General features: G+C 36.0%; 1 protein-coding gene across 1 annotated transcript in view; it reads left to right on the top strand.

Moving 5' to 3' along the window:
* The first annotated feature begins 336 nt into the window (after positions 1-336).
* AGMO (alkylglycerol monooxygenase) overlaps positions 337-25,097 on the top strand; it is a 372,856-nt gene continuing 348,095 nt past the window's right edge. The window contains exon 1 of the mRNA XM_036068884.2: positions 337-381. The gene's annotated coding sequence lies outside the window, so the exon portion shown is untranslated. The remainder of the gene's footprint in view (positions 382-25,097) is intronic.

Here is a 25,097-nt window from a genome sequence, read left to right as displayed (position 1 = left end):
AATATATCACTACTTGCCCAGTTTGATGAAATGTCACACCTACATTATGTATTTAAAATCAAACTACTAATGCTGGTAAATTACTTGCATGGCTTTCACTTTCTTGAGGGCACGGTTTAATTTTCTTTGGATTTGCCAACATTGTATTGTACGTTAATATTCTGATATTACAGAATTCGTACAGTAGGCCCCCCTTATGCGGTTTTGCTTTCCGCAGTTTCCAGAACATCCCGGCAGCTTCGGGTCTGGAAGCAGACGATCCTCCTTCTGACGAATCATCAGAAGGTCAATAGTAGCCTAACTTTACCTCAGAGTGCCTACCTCACTCACCGCTCGTCTCGTTACATAGGCGTCTTATCATCTCACAACGTGGCAAGAAGGGTAAGTACACTATAATAAGATATTTTGAGAGACGCTACATTCACATAACTTTTATTACAGTATACTGTTAAAATTGTTCTATTTTATTATTACTTAGTGTTGTTAATCGCTTGTCAGGCCTAACTGACGAGGTTGAAATTTACCACAGTTGCGTATGCATAGGAAGAAACACAGTGTATGTATAGGGTTTGGTGCGGCAGTTTCAGACATCACTGGGTGCCTTGGAATGCAGCCCCTGTGGCTAAAGGGAGACGTCTGTGAATAAAAGAACTTATTCAAAATAATTTTACCTTAAATTTTCTTTCTTTCTTTCTTTCTTTTTTTAAGATTTTATTTATTTATTTGACAGAGAGAGACACAGCGAGAGAGGGAACACAAGCAGGGGGAGTGGGAGAGGGAGAAGCAGGCTTCCCGCTGAGCAGGGAGCCCGATGCGGGGCTCGATCCCAGGACCCTGGGATCATGACCTGAGCCGAAGGCAGATGCTTAACCGACTGAGCCACCCAGGCGCCCCTACCTTAAATTTTCTTTAAATGATTTTTCCAGATTACCTTAGCAAATATTTGGTTAATGTCGATTCAATTCAGTTCACTAATTCAGTCAACAAATATTTGCATACTAATTATATGTAATGCTCTGCTCCATCACTTTATTTACAGCGTTACTGATTTTTGTTAGCATATTTCTAAACCTTAAATCACATTTGGATTGATTGTGTATTCAGCATTTTTGTGTACTTATTCCATTTGGTCAATGCAGAAACTCACTTACAGCCCCTGAGTGCTGGGTAGGGGCAGACATAGCTGCACCTGGATCATCTTAAAGAGAGGGAGCACTTAACAAGGCCTGGCTGACATTTATGACCCACCATTTCTGTGTTTTCAACTATCATTTTATTTCTGCCAGCAGATTTTCAAGGTACTGTAGCAAAACCCATGATTCTTACCATTTACACTCCATATTTGGAAATTTATTTTGATCACTGATGGAGGAAACAAAGGCAAAAGAAAAATTTCCTTACTACTTATGCCCCACTGACAAGTCCTTGGAACAGGCAGACTGACATTCTTCTAGGGACTCAGCTGCCTCAATGTTAATACTTTGCTAAGGGCGAGAGGCAATCCTAGCCCTCCTCCCAGGATCCTGTTAGGCTACTCTAATATATAAAAATTCCTTTGGAAAATCGCTTTATCTCTCTCCCCCAAGATACATTTTGGCAATCATCCCCCAACCATATGACCCACCGATATACATCGGAAGGGTCTCATGCCTCAGGGTTTATTAAACAGTAATAAATGACCTTTTCCCAACAATAGCTAGCCCTGTCAAGGTCCTGGAAACCTTACTTCCAAAATTTCTTAGAGACTTACTCTATCCCTAACTCTTCCCAACTTGAAAGTATATAATGGGCCACTCCTCATGACCCCGGGGCACCTCTTTCTGTCCATGGGTCCTGTCCCCGTGCTTTAATAAAATCACCTTTTTGCCCCAAAGATGTTTCAAGAGTTCTTTCTTGGCCATTGGCTTCAAACCCTAACATCTTTCCTACATCACTAGTTATTATTTTATTGCTGTTTCTTTGAAAATACGTATATTTTAAAAGTTTGTTAGACAATTACATGGAATTTTACTAGGTCATAAAAGTTTCTTGTAAGTCATTCTTTTAGAAATTTGAGTACACCTCTAGTTTTCTGTGTCATTCTTGCTAATCAATTTTATAAAAGATAATTTTAAAGATGTTCAAAATAATTTTGATGAATATGTTCCAGGTTAAAGAAAGGTCATCTGCAGTTAAAAAAAAAAAAATTTCATGAATAAAGCCATACAAAACAGTGATTCTTTGTCAAACAACATTTGACATTGTAGGTGATTCCCTGGGCAGGAGGATAGAAGAATTGGTCTTGTACAGAGCCCACTTAAACCTTTAGGGAATCCTGACTCATGAAAATAGCTGTCCTCCTTGTTTCCTTTCTTCTGCTGTAATCAATTCTTCACACAGAAGGAACCAGAGTGGTTCCTTTAAAATGCAAATCAGATTAATAATCGGTTCATGGTGACTTTGCAAATGTAACATTTCAGGTGAAAGCTGTTGTCCATAATGAAACACTTGTAGACATTTTAAAAAGGCAATCAGATCATGTCCCTCCCTTACGCAAAACACTCCAGTTGCTTAGAATATGTGCTGCCGAAGCGAGCACTCCAGTGGCTTAGAATAAACATCAAAACCCTTACCTGGGCTTCAAGACAGTCAGATCAGACCACAAACTGGTGACCCCTCTTGTCTGCCAATACTTCCTCTGCATGGCCTCAACTCCCGTCACTCTTGCTTCCTGCCTACCCTTGGCCATGCTGAGTACTCTTCTCATTTAGGTCTTGCATTCCCTGGTCCCTCTGCCTGGAATGCTTTTCCATCATATATTATCTTGGACTTATTCCCTCATTTCTTTTAGGTCTCTACTTCCTCGTAGGCAACCCTTGATCTTCTTAAATAAAATGGCACTACTTGTCACATTCTACCCCTTTAAGTAATACTGTTTTTTCTTGTTAGCTTTAGGTAACTTTCTTCTTGGCTCCTCTGTTTATTGATTTCAGCCTTCATGAGAGCAGGAACTTTGTCTGCTGTGTTCATTGCTGTGTCTCTAACATCTTGAACAGTCCCTGTATGCCCCACCACCAGCCTCTATCTTGAATTTTTGTGAATTAGAAAACGGCACTCCTGCCTCATAATATTAGGATGCTAACACCTGGTGACCATAGAGATCATTGTAAAACTATATGGTTCTTGTGAGGCGAAGGACCCCCCCTTCAGATATGCAGTGCATAATGTGCACAGTTAGGAACACTGACTGCTCTTGACAGGTTGTAGCAATCAATAAATATTTGTTGAATAAATCTCTTCAAAGAAATACCTGTAAATCTCAATTACTTGGAAAATGTAGCTTTGAAATATGTTTTTAATGGCCATTATCAGGGTGTCACAAGCCAAAACAAGTTTGCTTGTAGTCTTTGAAACCGTGCAAAAAATGTATCAAGTCAGATGAGACTAAATAGAAAAGTTAAGGAGAATAGGCTTTAACAGATGTTCATTTATGGTTTGAGAGAAAAGGGAAATTTTTCCTTTTGCTCAGATGCCGGTCTTGAAATTCTCACAATTTTTTGCAGACAGTTTGGCTGGCTTCCAAACATACATTGTTGCTTGTCTGGTATGAGGAATGCCATCTGTGCAGTATGGAAGTCCTTTTTCAGAAACGGACTGCTAATTATGCTCTGGGCAGGTGCTGTTAAAATGAAATCAGGTGTCAAGCTTACAGTGGTCTAAAATGAATATGTTTTGCTGAAAAAGAATGGCATAATATTGTAAACTGGAATTTAAGCATGGCATATAAGCATTCCATTTTGGGGGTGTTGCGAAGGTCAGATTGCATAGCAAAATTTTAAGATTTTCCAACTACTTCTACCATCAATAGTGAAATAAAGCTTTACATTAAATCAGTGATATAGGCTACATCAAAGTTATAATTTTCCTACTAAAATATCTTCCCAGTTATTTTTTCTGAAAAGTCCATGAAAGAACAGTGAGATGAAAAGTATAGCCACCAATTCCAAAATGCATAAAGTAATTTTGCAAAATTAGTCAAAATTAGGTTTAAATAATTATTAAATGGAACCCATTTATTATCAGGATAAACAGGCCTCAGTGGAGGTTTTTAGCTTCCTCCAGGGCAAAATGACCAATTTATTTCCTTTAAATACATTAATTAAAAGGAAGTTTTACAGGCTTTCAGAGTTTTACCACAGACTCATGATGACACACATTCATTTGTTACAGTGCTAATTCATATAAAGCAAAGTAGAAAAACCTCAGACAATTTTTAAAGTATGCGTATAGAGATGTCTACTACAATAAAAAGTCTTCATTAGCATTATAAGAATCTAAATTTGTTATTGCTTATTGTGTGTGACCTATCTGCTATTTGCAGTATAATTAATACGTTATATTATTTAATCCTTACAGCATCTCTATTAGAGTCAATTATCTCTGTCCTAGGCTACAGATGAGATAATTGTGTTCAGTAAATTGAAGTGTCTTGCCTAAACATCACATGCCACTAAATGGCAGAACTGGAGCTCATAATTAAGGCTTTTGAACCCCAAAGACTATGTTTTAACTATTTCAGAAGTAGCCCCTTCTCAAGGAGGCAAGTATATTAGGTAGAAGGATTTCCCTTTATTAGCTCATCTAATCTCAAAGGAAATGACATTAGCATAGTAAAATCTCATAGTTTACATACTAATTGGTTTCAGCTAGAATTTCAGCCTCTGTAGCCATGACAAACAGTGCCACAAACAGGAAGTTTAAAAGGCTTCTCCTTCATCATGAATTTAGTGGATCTGTTAAAGCCAAGGAACTTTAAAGCAAGAAGCTTATTCTAACCAATTCAATTGCTCAGTTATCTTGTTTCTCCTCCCACAGTGGATTAGGATTACCAAATAAGATATGGGAAAGATATTATTGCCAGACACAGGGCTATGAACTGGAAGCTTACATATCAAAGGAGAGTGCAGAAAAATAATAAAAAGTAATTTGGAGCTGTTAAAACACGGAGGCACATTAAGAATTATAAGGGTTTATTTGAGCAAGAAGTGATTCAAATGGGGTAATTGCAAACTGAAAGTGGTTAGGAGCACTCTCCTGACAGGAGCTGGGGGGAGACACTTTTACAGAGAAGAGAAGGAAATAAGGAAATTATTGATTAGTTATCGGTTAAATTCCAGTTGGCTGTTTGTGATTGGATGGCCGGAGCATTTTGATTTTGTAACCTGGGGGCACTTACAGGCTTAGGTTTTCATTTGCTTACTTATGTAGGCTGCCCCAGGATCGGAGCCACATCAGTCTAATGGCCTTGAAGTTTAAGTAATTTAACAGAGCTAATTGCAGTTAGATGAAAAAAATCTGTGTTATGGTATGATTTGGTTATTAAGGTGTGTTAAAAACAAGACAACAGGCCCAAAATGAAGTGCTAAGCCCTCTGTCACCACACTGAGATTTAATTACAGTTTCAGTTTTCCCAGAAATGAAATCTTAAACCGGTCAAAAAGGAATCACCGGATGGGCACTAGTTAGGTAACCTGCCTGATAGATCCCTGCCATCTCCTGAAGGAAAGTAACTTTGCAATAACCAACCTACTTTTTCACCTCATGTAACTTCCTTATTCCTGCTCCCTTCTGCCTATAAAAGTCTTTGATTTTATATGGCTCCGCAGACCTCTTTTCTCTCTGCTAGATTGAATGCTGCCGGATTTGAATTAAATTTTGATCAAATAAACTCTTACAAATTTTAATGTGCTCAGTTTATTTTTTTAATAGCTCTAGGGTCAGAGGAGGAAACCGAAGGAGACCCCCAGTGGGCTTCCAGGAGCAATGGGCATCTAGAGACAGGTAGCTGCTGAGCCCCCTGAGCTCACTACTCTCTCAGCCCCTGGAGGGCTGGGTAGGTCTCTCTCAGGCCCTGGCTCCTCACCTTTTGCATTTAGTGCTTTTGGACCTTGAGTATTTCTTTTTCTGGACTGGGTCCATAAGCTGGCCAGAGTCAGCATGGGTCCAGCTTAGAAACCACATGGGGTCTGGTGTCAGACTGGGTCCAACTTAAGCTGGAATTGGGTTCAATATGAGGCCTCTGATAAGTAATATTTTGTTTTAAGGCTGAACAAGCAGTTTAACCTTAACAAAGGTAATCTTGAATTACAGTAGCCACAGTGGAGAACTTTTTACCTAGATATGCTTATCCATTTGTAAGGTGCCCTAGAGAAAAAGGGGTTTTAGCCAAGCACTCACTATGAAGGGTAGAGGGGAAATTATTTTTCCTTCTGTACAGTTTTTGGTGACCAGGATGAGATCCACTGAGACACCCCACTTGCTCCAGAGCCTGCCAAGGGCATCCTAGGAAAACTGTAAAAATCAGCAAAGGGTGAGAATTCTTATCCCGCCAGTTCTCCCAGATCTCTATCTGTGGTGCCAGGTCAAGAGAGAAAGGTAAAATTTTACATTGTTCCTTTCATATTGGCAGGCAAAAAAACATTAGATCTTTGAATTGTGACTTGTGGTTTTGCTTTCTGGTACTCATCGGTTGTTCATCCTTTCTTTGTCTTCTCATTTGTCTCATTTCGTGTCCTAAGAACTTGATCTTGCTGCCTAATGAGGGTATATGGGTTCTTGCCTGTGCATGCAGATCAACCGTCAGGTTGGTGGCTCCCAAAATATGGGCAGATAGAGTTTTGGGTTGCACTCCGTTTGTGGTGAGGATCTAAGTGACTGCTGGCGGGGTGGAGGGGGTGGCAGTTGTCTAAATCTTTCTTTCTTTTGGTTATCTTTGGGTGTAGCTCCGGATATTAGAAGGGTAGCATCATTTGCACCTCTTTGGGGATGCCTCCTGTGTATGTTGGATTTTTCAATACTGACAGGAATATTTACTCTTTGTCTCAGCTGAAATCGGACAAAATACTTGAAAGAATTTTTTTTTTTTAATTTTTATTATTTGACAGAGAGAGACACAGCAAGAGAGAGAACACAAGCAGGGGGAGTGGGAGAGGGAGAAGCAGGCTTCCCCCTGAGCAGGGAGCCCGATGTGGAGTTCGATCCCAGGACCCTGGTATCATGACCTGAGCTGAAAGCAGACGCCCAGCACCCGAGCCACCCAGGCACCCCTTGAAAGAATTTTTTGAAGTAGCTCTATGGTCAGAAGTTGGCCAAATTGGAAGCTTATATTCAGAACCTGATAGGAACTTTTTTTTTTAGTTCTTTTCCCCTAAACTTCGATGAAATTATGTACCTAGAGAAAAAGAAAAATATTCTGAAGCCTTTGTGGAAGGATTTACTAAAACATTACAAAGACACAGAGTTCTAAATCTAGAATATAGGAATCTTTTGACTTCCATCTTAGTTGAAGTTCTTCTCCCTGATACAAAGAAGCAAACTGAGGATAATATAGTTGGATAGGTGGGTTAGCCAAAATATCATTCAGATTGCAACACAGTTTTTTGAGGAATTAAAAATAACTGTACTTGTCTAACAAATTGAGTCTTTATAAGGACAGAAATGCAGCTCTAGAAACAATTCAAAGTCCACCTGTCCTTTTTACCAGTCCCCAAACCTCCTCACTCATCTTAAAAGGCTTACAGATATTATAAAAGATCTGGATTTATGTATGTATGTATGTATGTATGTATTATTTAAATTCAAGTTAGATAACATATGATGGACTGTTGGTTTTAGGAGTAGAATTTAGTGATTCATCACTTACATAGAACACTCAGTGCTCATCCCAACAAGTGCACTCCTTAATACCCATAATACCCATCACTCATTTAGTTCATCCCCTGCTCACCACCCCTCCAGCAACCCTCTGTTCTCTTAACTATAGAGTCTTGTGTGGTTTGTCTCCCTCTCTGTATTTTATTTTTCCTTCCCTTCCCTATGTTCATCTGTTTTGTTTCTTAAATTTCACATAGGAGGAAAATCATATGGTATTTCTCTTTCTCTGACTGACTTATTTCACTTAGCATTAATACACTCTAGTTCCATCCATGTTGTTGCAAATGGCAAGATTTCATTCTTTTTGATGGCACACCCCCCCCCCCACACACACATCTTCTTTATCCATTCGTCAGTCGATGGACATTTGGGCTCTTCCCATAATTGGTCTATTGTTGATAGTGCTGCTATAAACATTGGGGTGCATGTGCCCCTTCAAATCAGTATTTTTGTATCCTTTGGATAAATACCTAGTAGTGCAATTGCTGGGTCATAGCGTAGTTCTATTTTTAACTTTTTGAGAAACCTCCATACTGTTTTCCACAGTGGCTGCCCAAGTTTGCATTCCCACCAACAGTGTAAGAGGGCTCCTTTTTCTCTACCTCCTCACCATTACTTGGTGTTTCTTGTGTTGTTGATTTTAGCCATTCTGACAGTTGTGAGGTGGTATCTCATTGTGGTTTTCATTCATATTTCCCTGATGATGAATGATGTTGAGCATTTTTTCATGTGTCTGTTGGCCATTTGGATGTCTTCTTTGGAAAAATGTCTGTTCATGTCTTTTGCCCATTTCCTTATTGGATTATTTATTTTGGGGGTGTTGATTTTGGTGAGTTCTTTATAGATTTTGGATACTAGCCCTTTGTCTGATAAGTCTTTTGCAAATATCTTCTCCCATTCTGTCAATTGCCTTTTAGTTTTGTGGATTGTTTCCTTCGTTGGGCAGAAGTTTTTTTTTTTTTATCTTGATAAAGTCCCAATCATTCATTTTTGCTTTTGTTTCCCTTTCCTCTGGAGACGTGTCTAACAAGAAGTTACTGCAGCAGAGGTCAAAGAGGTTGCTGCTTGCTTTCTTCTCTAGAATTTTGATGGTTTCCTGTCTTACATTTAAGCCTTTCATCCATTTTGAATTTATTTTTGTGTATGGTATAAGAAAGTGGTCCAGTTTCATTCTTTTGCAGGTAGCTGTCCAGTTTTCCCAACATTTGTTGAAGAGACTGTCTTTTTTTTTTTTTTTTTTTTCCATTGGATATTCTTTCCTGCTTTGTTGAAAATTAGTTGACCATATAGCTGTGGGTCCATTTCTGGGTTCTATTCTGTTCCATTGATCTATGTGTCTTTTTTTCACCAGTATCACACTGTCCTCATGATTACAGCTTTGTAAATACAGCTTGAAGTCTGGGATTGTGATGCCTCCCACTTTGCTTTTCTTTTTCAAGGTTGCTTTGGCTATGCTGGGTCTTTTGTGATTCCATACAAATTTTACGATTGTTTGTTCTAGCTCTGTGAAAAAAATTGATTGTATTTTGATAGGGATTGCATTAAATGTGTAGATTGCTATACATTCCTTTGACTACTAGGGGTCTTTTCTGGTTCCACACAAATTTTAGGATTGTTTGTTCTACTTCTGCGAAAAATGCTGGTGTTATTTTGATAGGGATTGCAAAGAACGTGTAGATTGCTTTGGGTAGTATAGACATTTTAACAATACTTGTTCTTCCAGTCCATGAGCATGAGATGTTTTTCCATTTCTTTGTGTCTTCTTCAGTTTCTTTCGTAAGTGTTCTATAGTTTTCAGAGTATAGATCTTTACCTCTTTGGTTAGGTTTATTCCTAGGTATCTTATGATTTTATAAAAGATCTGGAGTTAGATAACAAAGACCTTCTTGGAGAAACTTGCATCCTTTCTCTGTGCCTCTGAGGTGGTCTCCCCAGGGAAGCCGTAGCCATAAGATCTATGTTTCTGTCTATATATGTATGTCTATGTATGTAAAACATGTGATTTTTTTTTAACCTCCAGATTGTATTGCCAAAACTAATTTATAAAGAACTCGATTTAATTGGCTTAAAGAAAGTAATTAAGAATACTCTCAGGGTGCCTGGGTGGCTCAGTCATTTGAGCATCCGACTCTTGATTTCGGCTCAGGTCATGATCTCAGGGTTGTGAGATCGAGCCTTGCTCGAGTGGAGTCTGCTTGGGATTCTCTCTCTTCCTCTCCCCTTGCCCCTCCCACTCCTGCTTTCTCTCTCTCTCTCTCTTTGTCTCTCTAAAATAAATTAATAAATAAATCTTAAAAAAAAAAAAGAATACTCTCAGAAATATAGAAACTAACCCAAATGTTTTTCAACTTCATATAGGCCAGGATAATCTTCAGTAAATAAAAGTTAAAGTTTGTTGTTTTAATTAAAACAGGCATATCTTTAGAACTATCAATATTGAATATAATGTAGGCATACAACTTTTATTCTACTTAAGTTTACTGAAAGTCAAATAAGTTCACGTTATCTCTGTTACAGAATTTCTCAGCAAGAAAGAGAACTTAAGATGATAGTAAACATTTAGTGTCTCATAAAATTTTCATGAGTAATCTCAGCATTGTATTAAGAGCAAGTAAGTCAGGTCACCTGGGTGGCTCAGTAGGTTAAGCGGCAGCCTTTGGCTTAGGTCATGATCTCAGAGTCTCTCCATAGAGCCCTGCATCCATCAGGCTCCCTGCTCAGCTGGGAGTCTGCTTCTCCCTCTGCCTCTGCTCCTCCCCCCGCTCATGCTTGCACTCTCTCTCTCTCTCTCTCTCTCACTCACTCTCTCTCAAATAAATAAATAAAATCTTTAAAAAAAAGAACAACTAAGTAGACAATAAGTAAAAGTTTATTGATAAGCTTTTCAACAATCATTATGTTTTATATCTACTTAAACATAGTTTCTAGAACCTTTTTGCTAACTTGAAACCTTACAGTTATACTGACATAAGTTAAATGATGAATATTCATTGAGTGTCTAGATCATTTCCAAATAAGATAAAATGCTGAAACATTAACTTTGGACTACTTTTTACTAAGGAACTAAAGATACCAGGGCCTAATAGTAGACATGTTTTGTGTCACATTGGAAAATTTACTATGAAGAATATACTTCCAGAAATTATAAAATGCATTTATAAATTTGCCAGTCAACAGAATGCTAGTGTACCAAACAGTCCACAATTGCTTACTTCTTAGTTTTCATTAGGAATTATGGTTCTAATGGCTAAAATTCTACTCAGTATATGTAATTAAAACTACTTAGAAATAATAAGAGTGAAAGGAAACAGCTGTGTCCAGAAAGTAGGTAAGGAAAGTAAAATTACTGGTTGTTCCAGAATGAGAAAAAGGAAAAAAAAAAAACAAAAAACTTTAGGACAAAAACTGAATGGATATAAAAAAGTTGTAGAAGGTTTGTGGAAAAGGAATCTTGGGAAAGGAATTTTATGTGGTCAAGCTGGCTAAGATTGGAATAGACTTATTCAAGTTTTTTAAAAATGAGTTTTAATATCAAAAATACACTGGTGCAAAACTAGAATCTGGTTTTCTCTCTGTTAAAAGAACAAAGTTTTCTTAGATTATTGGTCTGCTCTTAATAAGAAATTGTAAACAAAGATTTTTCTTTACCTTTTGTGTTTTACCAAAATAATTTACTACGCTTCCCATTGTCTTTATCAGGCCTCCAACTACTTAAGAAAACCCAGTCTTCTCCCTATTAGAAGAGCTAAATTTCATTCACAACTGTGTAATCTGCTCTGGTCTTTGACATCTCCTATTGTCATTTTGGTTAGGTAGAAAATTAAGTATTATTTCATAATGATTGTGAATTCTTCTGCATGTAATTTAAAATTTTAATAGCAAAATGAAACTATTGTATAGCTATATATTTTTAGTGAGTGATTCAGTAGCAAATAAACCATAATACATTTTTAACTAATGTAACCATTAAAATATGCAATTCAACAAAACTATGTAGGATAAAAAACACTGGATTTTACCCAGCATTCATTAATGAGTGATTACTTTTATGATGACATAGGACTATTTCCTTATCCCGACCCTGTCATGTAATTATCTGTCTAGAGCTCTAGTTCAATGACTTTGTTATGTGTGTTCCTTAGCTTATAACTGAATATTTAAATTAATTTATATTAATCTACTTTTGCTCACTGATAAATGTTTTTTTTTTAATTTTTAATTTCTTCTAGAAGTTTAGATCAAATACAGTACCCCAGGGTCCTGCTTTTACAGCTTCAGTTGATTCCAAATACCAGTGGATTTACCCAGGCTTCTGAGTATATGATTTAGGAGCATTCCCACCTGTGACATCATAGTAAGTTGTTGCAGGGACTACTTTCTGTAATCCAGGCCTTTTAATGTTTTGGGTAAGCTTTAAAAGAGACAGAGACTAATTTGAATTATAATATAATTTATCATTCTTCTGTATCCAAGGAGGTAATACAGTGTCTAAAACCTGTCTCACAGTTTTAAGTTTTTGTCTACACTTACATAGTTAAAAAACAGCTTCCCCTAGCAGAGTGTAGTTTTTTTTCCCATTTAGCGACCTCCCCCCCCAAAATTTTATCATCCACATCACATGACAGGAGACTGGAAAGAACATTATCAAGAGAGAAGGATTCTTTTTTTTTTTTAGATTTTATTTATTTATTTGACAGAGAGAGACACAGCGAGAGAGGAACACAAGCAGGGGGAGTGTGAGAGGGAGAAGCAGGCTTCCCGCTGAGCAGGGAGCCCGATGCGGGGCTCGATCCCAGGACCCTGGGATCATGACCTGAGCTGAAGGCAGGCGCTTAACGACTGAGCCACCCAGGTGCCCCAAGAGAGAAGGATTCAATCAGTTTCTACTGAAATCCTTACCCTTTGTCTGGGAACCCCACCCACTCTCCTTATAAACATTTGGCAATTTGTGACATATGAAGAGAAGATTTCATGTCCCATTAAATATCAACACCATATTTTTCCTATGTATCCAATAGAGAAAAAAGGAAAAAAAAAATCTAAGAAAATAAGAACAAATCCAAAAGGTAAGGAAAGGAGCGTTGTAGTATTGCTAAATGCACAATGACCGATGCTGAAGTATTGGCTAATCCTGGGGCAGTCAGTACTCTAAATCCCCTGTGGTAATGAGGGGCTCCTGGATGCCTACTAACTAGAGTGAAGCAAACCTTATGAATATATAGTATATCAAGAATATAATCAAATACTCATCTGCTGTCAATAGCAAAAAACGTTATTTCTTCCTTTTGCCTTTTAATTAGTTTTTTTTTTAACTTTGTGTTTTGAATTCTCTTAAGGACCCTTAGGGAAAAAGGAGCTCCCTTATTATTTGATTTTCTTTTTCATTTTGGTGACTCTTTCTCCTTCCAAAATTCCATTTAACAAAAATATTTCTGGAGCAAGGCAGTGTATAAACAATAAATATATGCCAATTGGTTAACATTTTCTCACCTTCAGGCTCAGTAGTAAATTATGATATTTTATACACTTCTGTCATGGCTTTCCATTCTGAAACTGCTCCCTGAACTTGATATTGTGATTGCATCTAGACTCTACTCTACCTTGTCCTTCGGAAATCTCAGTGGGTGAAAAGGTGTGAGGTGGGTTTTTCAAATGTCAGTATTGGTGGATATATTCTCTGACCCACAGAATCTGTTAAGGCTGAAGGAACCAGAATCTGCTGATGGTCAGAGTCAGTTTTTAATACACATCCTTGGTGTGGGAGCTTAGACTGAAGTTGGAGAGACACAGGCAGGTTGGCCCCTCATTTTCCCAAGTATTTATTTATTTATTTATTTTTAAGATTTTATTTATTTATTTCAGAGGGGGAGAGAGAGAGTGCAAGAGAGAGCACTAGCGGGGTGAGGGGCAGAGGCAGAGGGAGAAACAGACTTCCTGCTGAGCAGGGAGACCAACCAAGGGACTCGATTCCAGGACCCTGGATCATGACCTGAGCGAAGCCAGAGGCTTAACTGACTGAGACACCCAGGCGTCCTTCAGGTATTTAAATTGCTCTTTTTCAAAACTATCACTTTAAGTTCTAGCCTTTGAGAGTACATTTTTTCCTAGCATATTACCATATTATAAATCACTCAGAGTGATAATTTTTCCTTGTGAAACAGGAAATAAGAGAATACAAATTATTTATTTTCATAAGTATTGGAAACATAGCAAGAAAGGAGGAGGATTTGAATAAAGACAAAAGATGAAAATTCTTAATTAAGCTGTACTTTGTAATTTTGTCATATGGCTGAACAAGACCAATACAAATAGTGCTTTATAAACACAGAATTTCATCTGACACATTCTTAATTTATATTTTTAATTCAAGCATAATTTCTTATTTTCCAATATCATACCCCTGGCTTTCTACTAGAAATTCATAATATGCCTTACACTGGATTTAATGTTAGGTTCCCTGTTCTTTGGGGACCATGTTTGCTCCCCATTTCTCCTTCTGTCTGGTGTCTATATTTCAATTACTACTACCTCATTAGTCAGTGAATTGCCTTTTATTGTTGGTAGTAGGTCTTCTTCTAAAATGTCTATAAATCCAGTTCCTGGACATTCAGTATAATGTTAAGTATTTTTAGTCTTACATGGAAAATACTTGCGCAAAATTGCCAACTAAAATGGTATCTCTTTCACAGTCAAAGTGACATTTCACGAAGTAGTCATACTTAATATTTAACAATTATGATGGCCTTGTATTAAGAATTCTTTGATGTAATTCAAAATATAATCCAGTGTACATTTCCCATTAATCAGTTTTATATAAAACATTTAAAGGGTTATTTATGGCTACAGGTCTTATGCCTCAATGAATTTTTTTGAAGGAAAATGATTTCCCCTTCTTTCTAGCTAAATTGCCATATAGAAGATGTTAACATATCATTGTGGCTTACCTCCAGCCTCCCAGTGGCACCCAGTCCCTGAAGTCATGCTCTACTTTTTCCACATGTATATCCAGATCTTTAAACCCTCGGTTATGGTTTTGCTCTGTTGCTAACATTTTAACTCATGCACCACAGTGGGTTTTGTTTGTTTGTTTGCTTTTGTACTTTTCAGGAACACTTTCCTGGCAGAGTACATTCCTTCTTTTGCTTGAACCCCCTTTCCTGTCAGTGTTTTCCGAGACTACATCTGGTCCTCTTTGAGATTCTCACTCAGGCTCTGCTGAGTCTCACGGTTTTGCTCTGCATCAGGGAGCTAGCTCTCTGAGAGGATGACATATGTATGGGTTGAAATCAAAGCAGTTGAACTGAGGGGCTCCTGGGTGGCTCAGTCGTTAAGCGTCTGCCTTCGGCTCAGGTCATGATCCCAGGGTCCTGGGATCGAGTGCCGCATCGGGCTCCCTGCTCCTTGGGAGCCTACTTCTCCCTCTGCTTCTCTCTCTCTCTCTCTCTCTCTGTCTCTCATGAATAAATAAATAAACTCTTAAAAAAAAAAAAGCAGTTGAACTGAAATTCAGGAACAGTTGTTATTGACTCTTATTCTCTTTTACCACTTTCCTGAAAATGGATATATTTTAATTAGAAAAAAAAATTGCCCAAATTAAACTATTGGCTTTTCTTCCAAAACCAAGGGGCAAACCTTTCGCCTTATGAAATGTTTTGTAACCCCATTCTTACTCATTCTTTAGTGTATTCAATATAAACACTATTTTTAGATCTTTGCCATACTTTATTTACTATTTTGAATGAAATAATATATTTATAAGGTGTATGTTTGTATTTAGGGTGAAAAATGAATATTTTACTTTAGCTAATCTGTTTCTAAATGAATTAATTATTTTCACCAATTGTTTGCTTCCTTATATGGTTCAGGGCTGCTTCGTAAATCATTTTTTCTCAATGGAAAGAGTTAAAATTCCCTGGAAAGGGATTTTCATGTAAATATGCTGAGACAGAAAAAGAAAGAAAATAACAGAATTTAATGTGTTTAGGTAAACATAAACTAGGTTAAGAGCTTGCAAACAATTGAAAATGTAATTTTTTTAGGTATGATTTTTTTAGTTTTCAACTATTATTAGAACTTTGTATAAAACTTGAGATTGAGATAGGAATGTCTTCTGTAAAGTTGCAAACTGAAGAGGGGAATTTATTTCCAGTCTATACTGATATTTCAGTAGTGCCAGGTTTCCATATGAATGTGATAACTATAGTGAGGTACAATTTTTTTAATTGACTGAGTTTTATTAATTCTACTTCAAATATGTAAAGTTATGCTTCCATTTCACTTTTATAAATTTGTTTTTCCTTTATGTACTTAGAGAATTCATGACCAACATGACTATTTGTGCATTTTAGGCTTTCACTACATAAGCTATTTCCCATGAACTTTAACAGGTGGCGTTCACATCATGCGTATTCAGGCTGCCCAGTGATGGCAAATGCAAAGTGTCAGGTCCAGACATATAAAAAATATTGTTTTCCTAGACACTTTTCCTGTAATAGGACACATCTCCACCTGGAACGAATCCACTGATACTTCAAAGTGTAATAAATCCCATCCAAACTTACTAGCTCTTTCATTACCTAGACTGACTTCTCCTGTGTTATGTCCTACTCAAATTATACCACTGCAGGTTACAATTCTAAGTCAAAATTGCATCTTCCTTCTGACTCCTTTCCTTCCTTCACACTCAAACTGATGGTAGATAGTTCAGTTAACTCCCCTGTAATCTTTGCTCTGCGACTCCATCTTTGTTCTTATTAACCTTGACAAAGACACTCATTATTATTAGACAACTGGGTGATTTTATCTTTCTCCAGAAAGAATTCAAGTTTGCTTCTGGCATTCTTTTAGGCTAGGAGCACATAACCTTCATCCAGTTAGGAATGAGTTAATTTGTAGCTGAGTTTGTCTGTTTGAGGATGATATATTTCTAATTTATCCTTATTCCAGGGTATTACTCTGTGAGCTTCTCTTTATTGGAAACAGAACTCTTATGTTTTTTCCATATTCCACACCTACTTGCTTAGCCCCTTCAGATTATAGAAAGATTGTTGAGCTTCTGATCCTGTCAGTTACTTCATTCAGCTCAGTCATTTAGTTTCCAAGCTGATGCTTAGAATCAGCAAATGGTTTGATTACTTTCTTTCTCCTCAAGATTGAGGCTTATCAAGTCCTACCTTTCTTACTTTCTAATGTCTTCAAATTTAATTTTTTTTTTTGATGAGAAGTGCACATAACATAAAATGTACCCTTTTAAAGTGAACAATACAGTGTCATTTAGTACATTCATAAGGTTGTGCCACCATTCCTTCTACCTTATTCCCAAACATTTAATGATCCCAAAAGAAAATCCTATAACCACAAAGCAGTTACTTTCCATTACTGCCCTCACCCTCCAGCCCCTACAAACTATCAATTTTAAGTGTCTATGAATTTTCATATTTGGGGTATTTCATATGCATGGAATCATATAATATGCAACCTTTTTGTCTGACTTCTTTCACTTAATAGGTTTTTAAGATTCATTTATTTTAACCATGTATTCATACTTCATTCATTTTTATGGATGGATAATATTCCACTGTATGTATAGATGACATTTTGTTGATCCAGTCATCTGTTGATAGACATTTGGGCTGTTTTCACCTTTTGGTTATTGCAAATAGTGTTGCTATAAACACACATGTCCAAGTATTTGTTAAATACCTGTTTTCAGTTCTTTTGGGTATATACCTAGAAATGGAATTCTGGGTCACATGGGAATTCTATGTTTATTTTTTTGAAGAATTACATACTGTTTTTTACAGTAGCGGAATGATTTTACATTCTTACCAGCAATGTATGAAATTCTGATTTCTCTACATCCTTGCTAATAGTTATTATGTGCTGTTTTGTTTTTGTTGTTGTATTTTTTTAAATAGTAGCCATTCTAATCTCTAATGACTAATGTTGAGCTTCTTTTCACGTGATTGTTGGTCATTTGTGTATTCTCCCTTATTTGGAGAAATAGCTATTTAAGCCTTTGACTTATTTTTAAATTGGGCAGTTTGACTTTTTTGTTGTTGTTGAGTTGTAAGAGCTCTCTGTATATTCTGGATATTATACATTTATAAGATAATATGATTTGCAAATATTTTCTCACATTCTATAGGTTGTCTTTTCATTTCTTAGCAGTGTCCTTTGATGAATGAAAGTTTTTCATTTTTATAAAGTCCAATTTAACTATTTTTTCTTCTTTCATTCATGTTTTTGGTGTCATATCTAAGAATCCACTGCCAAATTCAAGGTCATGAAGAAACAATCCTATATTTTCCTATAACAGTCTTACGGTTCTAGTTCTTATGTTTAGGTTGTTAGTTCATTTTGAGTTATTTTTTTAATATGGTGTAAGGTAGGGATTCAACTTTATTCTTATATATGAAGTGTCTAATTATCTTAGCATAGTTTTTTTTTTTTTTTTTGTAGTTTCAAGTTTTTATTTAAATTCCAGTTAACATACAGTGTAATTTTAGTTTCAGGAGTAGAATTTAGTGATTCATTACTTACATCAGCACAGTTTTTGAAAAGGCTGTTGGGGTGCCTGGGTGGCTCAGTAAGCTAAACATCCAATTCTTGGTTTCGGCTCAGGTCATGATCTCACAGTCGTGAGATTGAACTCCACATAGGGCTCTGCACTCAGTGTGGACTCTGCTTCAGATTCTCTCTTCCTCTCCCTCTCACTCACACACTCTCTCTCTCTCTCTTAAATAAATACATACATAAATAAAAACTTTTAAAAAAAGAAAAGACTGTTCTTTTCCTATTGAATGACCTTGGCACTCTTGTCAAAAATCATTTGGATATAGATGTACATATGGGTTTATTTCTGAACTCTCAATTCTATTCCATTGGTTTGTATTTCTAGCCTATGTTAGTACTACACTATTTTGATTACTGTAGCTTTGTAGTAAATGTTACCAATTAGAATATGAGTCCTCCAACTTTTTTCTTCTTCTGTATTGTTTTAGCTCTTCAGGGCCCTTATAATTCCATATGAATGTGAGGATTAGCTTTCTCGTTTCTGCAAAAAAGACCATTAGAATTTTGATATAGATAATGTTAAATCTGTAGATCACTTTGAGTAGTATTGCAATCTTTTTTTTTAATTTTATTTTTTTATTATGTTCAGTTAGCCGGCATATAGTAGTACATCATTAGTTTTCGATGTAGTGTTCAACAATTCATTAGTTGTGTATAACACCCAGTGCTCATCCCAACACATGCCCTCATTAATATCATCACCCTGTTGTCCCATCCCCCCACCCCCCTCCCCTCTGAAATCCTCAGTTTGGTTCCCGGAGTCCACAGTCTCTTATGGTTTTTCTCCCTCCCTGATTTCTTCCTCTTTCCTTCTTTCCCTCTTTTCCCTCCCTTCCCCTGTGGTCCTCCCCGCTATTCCTTATGTTCCACATATGAGTGAAACCATATGATAATTGTCTTTCTCTGTTTGACTTATTTCACTTAGCATAATCCTCTCCAGTTCCATCCATGTCGATGCAAATGGTGGGTATAAATCTTTTCTTACGGCTGAGTAATATTCCATTGTATATATGAACAGGTATATAGTAGTATCTTGTTTTAACTTTCAAGTACATTGAGTCTGCTTACGGTACTTGCTCACTCTTTCCACTAGATAATAAGCTACTCAATAGTAAGCTTATATCATTATAGTAATATGTAGTAAGCTTTATATTGTTAAAGGTAAATATTATTTACCTTTGTATCAGTTATATACTGCATGTGTGTGGTGTTTGGCTTCAACAAGAAAACAAAATTTTGAAAAGAAAATGGTACTTATTTTGCCTTTCTAATCAACATTTTCTTAGTGTTAATTATGCATTTACCAAAGCAAAGCGAAGCATATGGCAATGTCAGGTCTAAGCTGTAAGAACAGCCTGAATGAAATTGTAATGTATCTGAAAAATATAAGAAATAAACAGATGATCCTTAAAGATTTTATTGTCAGGCATCTATTATAATGCTTTATATTAGGGAATGGACTGCATTAAACCAACCCTAAAATATAGTGCCAGCTTTCTAAAACTACCATGTTTTCTAGACACATAGAAACTGTTGGGGGTAATGGATATATTTATTATCTCGATTGTAGTGATGGTCTCATGGATATGTACATATGTCAAAACTTATCAAATTGTGTGTTTTAAAAAAGTGCAGCTCAACTGGGTGTTATATGTAAGTGATCAGTCACTAAATTCTACTCCTGAAATCTATTACACTATATGTTAATGAACTAGAATTTAAATATTTGGGAAAAAATTAAAAAGTACCTCTCATTATATATTAATTTCACCTCAAAAAGCTGTTAATAAAAGTAACTTAAAAACTGAGTTAGATTTGTTCCACTCTAGCCATTTCTTTTTGTTTTCTTCTTAGATACCCTAATTGTCAAAAATATAGTTTTTCAAAATGATAGACCAGAGGTAAAAGTAGAAGCTATTTTTTTCACATCAAAACCAATTATATCAGATGCATTCTAATTTTTAACATTAGCTTAATTTGATCATTTTTCTAATCAGGCTGAACTAGCTAGCCTGCAAGGAGGCACTTTGAAATGAAGGTACTGAATGCTAGAAATATGAATATATAAGCAATCAGATTGGTTAAAAAATCATTGTGGTCTCCTACAGAAACCAGTACATATGCAGATGGACAGGTGCACTTGAATATAATCATACAGCCGAGTCCTAAATTTAGAGAATTATTCATGAATCATTCAGTAAAATCCTAAGTATGAGTGTAAAATAAAGCTGGAAAATAGAGCAGAACTATATGCACTTGATAAAGAATGCCTGTAAGAAAAATCTACAGTTAATATAGTATTTAATGTTGGGAAACTAGATACTTTTCCCCTAAGATCAGAAATAAGATAAGGATGTCCCCTCCCTCCACTCCTACTCAATATTGTCTGAAAATCTTAGCTAATACAGTAATACAATGAAAAATGCATGCAAAATGGGAAGGAAGACATAAACCTTTCTTTTCACAAATGACATGATTGTCTATGTAGAAACTTTCAAAGAATCAACAAAAAACCTTGTAGAATTAATAAGCTATTATAGCAAGTTTTCAGGATAATAGGCTAGTTTACAAAGTCATTTAATTTCCTATATACCAGCAATGAAAAACTGGAATTTGAAATTCAAAACATAATACCATTTACGTTAACACCACAAAAATAAAATAACAAAATAAGTACTGGTATTTATGAGGAAAAGTATAAAACTTGGAGAAAAGAAGTAAAAGAAGTTCAAAATAAAATGAGAGGTATTCCATGTTCTTGGATAGAAAGACTCAATATTGCTAAGATTGCAAATCTTGCAAAAGCATCCTATTTAACATAATCTCAGTCAAAATTCTGGTAAGTTATTTCGATTCTGAAGTTTATATGGAAGTCAAAAGACCTAAAATAGCCAATATGGTTCAGAAGAAGAAAAATGAAGTCAGAGGACTGACACTATCCAACTTCAAGACTTAATATAAAGCTAGCATAATCAAGAGAGTGTGGTATTGATAAAAGAATATAAAACTATATCAATCGATCAGAACAGACAGCCCAGAAATAGACTCACACAAATATAGTAAATTGATCTTTGACCCAGGGCAATGGCAATTCAAAGGAGAAAGGATAGTCTTTTTAACATATGGTGCTGGAGCAACTGGGGCATCCATATGAAATTGAAAAAAAAAATGAATCTAGGTGTAGACCTATACCTTTTACAAAGATTAACTCAAAATGAATCGTAGACCTAAATATAAGGTGCAAAACTATAAAGTTTCTGGAAGATAAGCTAGAAAAATATCTATTTGATGTTGGGTTTGGCAATGATTTTTTAAATGGAACCAAAAGTGCCTCCATGAAAGAAAAATGTGATAGGTTGGTCTTCTTAAAATTAAAAACTTCTGCTCTGCAGAAGCTGTTAAGAGAATGAAAATACAAGCCAAAGATGGAAAGAAAAATATTTGCAAAACACATATCTAACAAAGAATTTGTATCCAGAATATACAAAGAAACATAAAGTTCAACAACAAGAAAGCAAACAACTGAATTTAAAAAATGGATAAAAGATCTGAACAGATACCTAAACAACAAGATATACAGGTGACAAGCGTATGAAAGATGCTCAACATCATATGTCATTAGGAAATTGAAAGTTAAAACAGTGAGATACTACTATTAGGTATAGTATACACTTATTAGAATGACTGACTCTAAGAAACTGCAAATAAATTCTGACAGGTATACAGAGCAACAGGAATTTATTATTTATTTATTGCTGGTGAAACGCAGAAATACTATAGCCACTTTGAAAGATAGTTTGGCATTTTTTTTATGTAAATGTAAACATAGGCTTATCATAGAATCCTACAATCATGCTCCTAGATATTTACCCAACTAAGGTGAAAACTTTTGTTTACACAAAAAGCTGCATATAAATGTTTATAGCAGTTTTATTCATAGTTGCCAAAACTTAGAAGTAACCGAGGTGTCCTTCAGTAGCTGAATGAATAAACAAACTATGGTTCATCCATACAACAGAAGGTTACTCAGTGATAAATGAGCTGTCAAGACACCAAAAAAAAAAAAAAAAAAAAAAAAAGAAAGAAAGAAAGAAAAAGAAATGGAGGAATCTTAAATTCATATTGGTAAGTGAAAGAAACCTTTCTGAAAAGGCTGCCTACTGTAAGATTCCAGCCATATGACATCCTCAAAGAGGCAAAACAACGATAGAGGCAGTAAAATGATCAGGGGTTGCCACCAGGAGGGGAGAGGAGGGAGGAATGCATAGGTAGAATGGGGTTTTAAGCCTGTGAAACTATTTTGTATGATGCTCTATTGGTGGATCTATAACATTATACATTTTTTAAAACTCATAGAACTGCAGAGCACAAAGTGAGTTTTAATATAAACTATGGATATCAGTTAATTAAAAGAAGTGAATAATAAATAAAACAAAGCCAGATATAATTTTGCATTAGTACTAATCCATATTCAAAGAATTTTGTTTTCATTTGTTTTATTTTGTGCTTTTAATTAGGTCCTAGTTTGTAATCTAATATTTGCATCTTTCTCCCCTGCTTGTTTACCAGCGTCCAGCTAATTGCTAATCTAATGCCCTATCTCAAGTTGTATTTTCCTCCTACACTCTGTAACAGTATATACAGGGCAGAAATTTGGGTATCATTATTTGCTTTACATTATATGAAAGTGTTCTAGTTTTCCAGTCATCTCTCCAACATATTCCCATGGTCTCTACTTTGTCCCTGACCACATAAATACAGTCCTGTACTTAACTCATGCTCCTTCTCTCTCTTTATCAACCCGACTCTTGTGATTTTATTTGCCAGTTTATATAGTTCAGTCTTCATCATTGTCTTATGTTTAAATTTCTGATTTGGATGTTTGAAAACTTGCTATAAAATTAGTCCTATCTGACCTTTCCCTTCAAAATTCAACATATTTTTTTTTAAAGATTTTATTTATTTATTTGACAGAGAGAGAGAGACAGCGAGAGAGGGAACACAAGCAGGGGGAGTGGGAGAGGGAGAAGCAGGCTTCCCGCCCAGCAGGGAGCCTGATGTGGGGCTCCATCCCAGGATCCTGGGATCATGACCTGAGCCGAAGGCAGATGCCCAACAACTGAGCCACGTGGGCACCCCAAAATTCAACATATTTAAAGCTAATATTTAAAAATGGTGAACTTATCGTCATTTTTCAAAATGATTACCTTCTAATTCCAGTGAAATGTAAGAACTTGAGTGTGAATTGTTGGAATAATTATTTCAAATTTCCTCTTTCCCCGTAGCTAAACTTTCATTTTTTCTACCTTTCATCCATTCCTTTCATCTGATTCCTATCATCACTACCAGATTCTGACTACCTCATATCTGAGGCCATTGTTGAAGTCTGCTGATTGTCACTCTGCTTCTACCATTTATTCCTTCCAATCCAACTATCAAATTCTGCTGAACTGATTTCCTGTTAGTACCATTTTCACACAATTTTGCTTCAAAAACATAGAGTTCATTTGTCAATAGGTTGGCCTTCATAGTCTTTCGTAATTCAACACTTACATACTTTTCTGATTTAGCTCCAGCACACAAGCGCACCAGCCCCACCCAGCAAAATGCAGCTATTGATTTGTTCATAAAACTTGCCTCTAGGACTTGAAGACACACATTCCCAATTAATATATTTTGTTCCCATTCTTATTCTCACCCATATTCAACATCCTACTCGTATATTGCCTTCTCTCTGGTCACTTTTCTCAATTTCTGTAGCTCTTATTAATTTTACTCTTATATTTTACTGTAAGTCATCTTTTTATGTCCTTTTTCCACAACACTATTGCAGGTTCTTGTCTGGGGTGTGAGGGGTTTACTATCCCAGCCCAGATAATGGCTATGATTTATACAATGGGGTACAATGTTTCCTACTTGGAATGGTAACCTTGCAGATAGGAAAAGTCCGTAAGAGAAAATACCATGGAGAAATTTTCTCTTCTAAAGGAAAGGTGGCATGTTTTGACATTTATTTATTCAAAAATGCTTACTGAGATCTTACTCTTTGTAAGAACCAGGATTAGGTCCCAAGATACCCACAATGAAGAAAACACTTTAAGGTTTTTATTAATTATTGTTCTAGGCATACTGCATTATGCTTTTTTAATATTCTGGGGCCTCTGCCTTTATCAAGCATATGCTTTATAAATATTTGCATGGTTGGGAGGGGGGAAATCATAGTACCTCAAAGCAGCAAGAACATTCATTATGGAAAAACACTACTTAAACTAGAGCCATATGTGTCCTTCTCTTTGTGGCCATATTATGCCAAGGAGACAGGCCTTTAACTCTGCTTTATACATCAACACAAAGGCGTTTTTCCAGGCAGGCCACTGTCCGTGCCAAATTTGCCACAGTGAAATCTAGAGAACAGGCCTTCCTATGTTTAGAATTTATAAGCCATAAGGATAGAAGTCATCCAACTATCTCCATTTTCAGAGGTCATAATGTCAGTATTTCTTTCTGCTTCCTCTAACTTACTTTGAAATAGGTTTGCACTTTGTGGTGATTCCTAAAAATTAATGAATTGTGTAAAATCATACTGCATTGTATCAGTTCATCCAAAATTTCTTGGGATTTTTCATTTGAATCAACAAGAAACTAGATATGCAATACAGTACTTGTTTTCAGCAAGAGTTATAAAAAAAAATGCCCTTTAGATTTTTGTTGGAAATTAGCAATTAATTAGTTCATTTTGAATTTTTTATATCAATACCTACACCCTAGTAATTTAATAAGGATTGCAAAAATTCAGAATGAATTGATTGGCAACCTTAATGATTACATGG

The sequence above is a fragment of the Halichoerus grypus genome, chromosome 12 (assembly GCF_964656455.1).
Source record: "Halichoerus grypus chromosome 12, mHalGry1.hap1.1, whole genome shotgun sequence".
NCBI lineage: Eukaryota > Metazoa > Chordata > Mammalia > Carnivora > Phocidae > Halichoerus > Halichoerus grypus.
This window is presented reverse-complemented; position numbering and strand designations above follow the sequence as displayed.